Source organism: Tupaia chinensis, unplaced genomic scaffold (genome assembly GCF_000334495.1).
Source record: "Tupaia chinensis unplaced genomic scaffold, TupChi_1.0 Scaffold000074_1, whole genome shotgun sequence".
NCBI classification, from domain to species: domain Eukaryota; kingdom Metazoa; phylum Chordata; class Mammalia; order Scandentia; family Tupaiidae; genus Tupaia; species Tupaia belangeri.
In genome coordinates this window covers 3,831,335-3,835,196 of record NW_006159534.1, presented here as the reverse complement: position 1 = coordinate 3,835,196, position 3,862 = coordinate 3,831,335, and the positions used below count along the sequence as shown (strand labels likewise).

Here is a 3,862-nt window from a genome sequence, read left to right as displayed (position 1 = left end):
GCTTACTGGAGGTGAGGAGAAGAAGAAAGCACCTTCCCAATGAGTTTTAGTCATGCCACAATTTCCTCTCTTCCATTTCTCCATTCTTTTAGAAGTTCAGGCATGCACATTCATGCTCCCAGTGTGTTTTTTTATGCTGCTGGGAATGGGATTCAAACTACACAGTCAACCATGTGGGATCCTGCTCCCTTAACCACTAGGCCTTGGAGTCAGCCTAGAAATCAGTATATATGTTTGATCAATAGTTCATCACTTTCTCTGTATTATTTTATTGATAGATATAACAGTTTGTTTAGCCATTTATTTGTTGATAGACATTTGAGCTGTTTCAATTTTGGGACTATTACAAATTACGTTGCATGAAAATCCACATGCAGATCATTGTATGAATATGTTTTTATTTCTCATGGGTAAATATCTTGTAGTGGAATAGCTGGATCACATGATAGAAGTATAATTTTTTAAGAAACTGCCAAACTGTTTAGTTTTTGCCATTTTACAGTCCCACCAGCAATGATATTTTCCCACTTTAAATATAACAGAATATTTTAGAATAGTATATTTATTTTCTCCTTATGTTGTTTATACATATACATATGTATAACACCATAATAAAGTAAAGAACTTTATACATATATATATATATAAAACACTGTAATAAACTAAATATCACATCGTTACCATTTGCTTAAACAGTTAATTACTCTTTTAAAGAATTATTTATTTTAATTTTATTTATTATTTTTATTTTTTAATTTGACCAAAGAGAGAAAGAAAAAGGAAAAGTAGGTCATAAAGTCCAGGACTCAAACCATGGTCAGTCATGTGGGAGTCCAGTCCCTTAATCACCATGCCACTTGCCAGTGCAGAGTTAATTATCTGTTAAAGTATATTAAATAATAATAATAATAAGCTATTATTATTTAATAGTAATCTCCATGTAGTTACCCTTACCATTGTTCTTAATTCTTGTTTATAGATCCATACTTCCATGTAGTATCACTTTCAGTCTGATGGACTTCTTTAACATTTATTTAAAGTGTGGATGTGCTGTCAAAAATGTCCTTTTATTCTTTTATTGTGAAAAGTCTTTTGCCATCATTTTGAAAGATAGTTTCACTGGGTATAAAATTCTAGGTTGATAGGTTTTTTATTTTCATACTTTAAAGGGTCATCTTACATTGTTTCCAATGAGACATCTGCTTTCTTCTGTGTCTTTATTCTTTGGCAAATAATGTGTCTTTTATTCCCTTGGCTGTCCTTAAGACTTTCATCATCATCATCTTTATCAGCAGCAAGTTTTATTTTTTTCTGTCGAAACTTGCTACAACTTCCAGGGGCAGATCGCTTTCCAAATATACTTAAGAGTTTCACGTTCTCTTCCTCTTTTTATTATGATGTATATTACAGTTTTCTTTATGTTTCTAGTGCTTAAGATTTGTTGAGTTCTTGAATCTTTTCTTTTTAATATTATTTTAGAATTCTCTTTTCTCTGTGTATTTCATTTTGAATAGTTTCTGTTGCTGTATCTTCAAAGTTTGCTAATCTTTTGCTACATATAATCATGTCAGACTAAAATAAAGTAGATCTAAAGTTTATTCAATTAATAATATGGCTTAATTATGCCCAAATTGTGAGACTAGCTGCCTGGGGGAGTCAAGGGCCTTACTTATCTGTAGCTTATGTTCCCCTAAATGACAAAGTCAGGGCCTATTTTTATAGAGAAAGAAGGGAAGTAGAGGGAAAAGGGAGGGCTACAAGAATTGGAATGAAGACTTTACATTGGTTGACTTTTTTTATTTATTCATTCAAATATTTATTGAGTAGCTTGTATTTATGACAATACAAAGGTGATTAAAACATGATCAAAAGGTGAGGCAAATGTACAAGTAATAGAAAGCAAAGTGTAAGTTTCACTGAATCACAACAGTCAAAATAAATAGTGCTTTGGGAGAGAGATTGCTTCCAGCCTGGAAGCGGGTGTGGGTGGTAAATCAGGAAAGGGGATTGAGATTAAAATAGAAGACTTCAGTCAGGATTGTTGTTGATACTCAGTATGGACTATATTTTTCTCCTTTTCCTCTCTCCCCATCTTCAGGCTTAATTTACCAGTAGTGTCCAGGACTATTCAATGCACTTTTTCTATATTTGCTTGCATTTTTGCTTTAATGTCTTCTATGGGACTAGGTCCTTTTGGTGTTTTAGGAGTTTTTTCTTGTTTGTTTGTTTGTTTGTTTTTAACGATTCTTGATCTTTTGATCTTGGTGTTGATGGTTTTGAGTCTTTTCCATTCTGGTTTGATTTTTGAGCATTTTTTGCCAGGAGTATCTTGTATAGATTTCTTCACTGGAGCTTTTTCTTCTCTTTCCTCAACTTCAAAATCATCATCATCACCTTTATCAGCAGCAAGTTTTACTTTTTTCTGTGGAACCTTGCTACCATCTCCAGGGGCAGATCGCTTTCCAGATATACTTAAGAGTTTCACGTTCTCTTCCTCTTCTTCTTCTGACTCTGCATCTTCCTCCACAGCTACTAAGTACTGCCCACTAATATGTACAGGCCCAGAACCAAACTTCAATCTTAAGACCACAGTTGGTGTTATTTCAAAGCCCCCAAGGGAAACTGTTGACTGTACAGACTTTTTCAGTGTTGCCAGTGTTACTTTAATTGCCGATGTTACTTTTTTCAGTGTTGTCAGTGTTACTTTAATTCATTGACTCTGCTTTAACAATGTGCAATTCATCCTTTGCAAAAGCCCCTAAACTGAGCATTCTTAAAAATAATTGGTGTTCATTTTCATCATTATCCACTTTAAAGTGATAATCTTTGATGGCCTTTAGTTCACAACCGAAAAGATAGTTCTGGGGCCTCAGGGGGCTCATGTTCATGTCCATCAATTCTTCCATGGGGTGGTGGCATGCACTTAAGTGGGTGAGGAGGCAGACTAGTTAAACCGCTATGGCTCCTGAAAACAGCTACGCAGGACACAATCACTCCAGGGCTGGTTGACACTTTTAACAGAAGCTTTTCATTAGCTATGCACTTTTCTCTGAATTAAGTCTCTTAGACAACCAGAACTTTTACAGACAACCAAAGCTAGTTTCTTGAATGTCCAGAGCTTGTAAGTATTTTTGTGTGTGTTTTTTTTTGTTTGTTTGTTTGTTTGTTTAGGTTTTTTTGGGGTTTTGTTTTGGTTTTGGTTTTGTAGAGGTTTTTGCTATAGGGCGCATGCGCTCACCAGAAAGACAGAGAGAGACAGAAACAGGAAAGCGATAAATCACCCCCCAAAGGTCACAATACCTTCTCCTCTCAGGATCTTGGGCACACATGCACACACACCCAGCATGAGTTTAAGCCATCACATCTGGACCTTGAACCACGGTCAACTACGTGGGAGTCTTGCAACACAGCCATTATGCCAACTGCTGGTCCCCAGAACTTGTAACTTTTAAAATTTAATATATTTTTTTATTATTATTTTGCTAGTGGGTGCATGTACTCACTAGAAAGAGATAGAGAAACAGAAAGGAAGAGGAAAAAGCACTCCTATGGGAGTCACACTACTGTACATTCTCCCCCCTGTCTCTCTCCCTTTAGGATTTTGGGCATGCATGCACATGTGCTTTGTATGTTTCTTAAATCACTGGGTTCAAGACTCAAATCATGGAGTCAGCCATGTAGGATCTGGCTGCCTTAACCGCCAGGCCGTGGTGCTGGCCCCAGAGCTTTTAACATTTAACGATGCATGTAAGTTAATTTATGAATTAGGCTGCATCAATTGGTCTGATAAACATTTTCTTCTATTATTTAAGTAAAGTTTTAGCAAGCCTGGCTAAAGTTCCATGTCCACATACCTTTCAGG

General features: G+C 35.8%; 1 pseudogene; it reads right to left on the bottom strand.

Moving 5' to 3' along the window:
* Positions 1–2,128: 2,128 nt before the first annotated feature.
* On the bottom strand, positions 2,129–2,906 carry LOC114006052 (nucleophosmin pseudogene; annotated as a pseudogene).
* Positions 2,907–3,862: the final 956 nt, after the last annotated feature.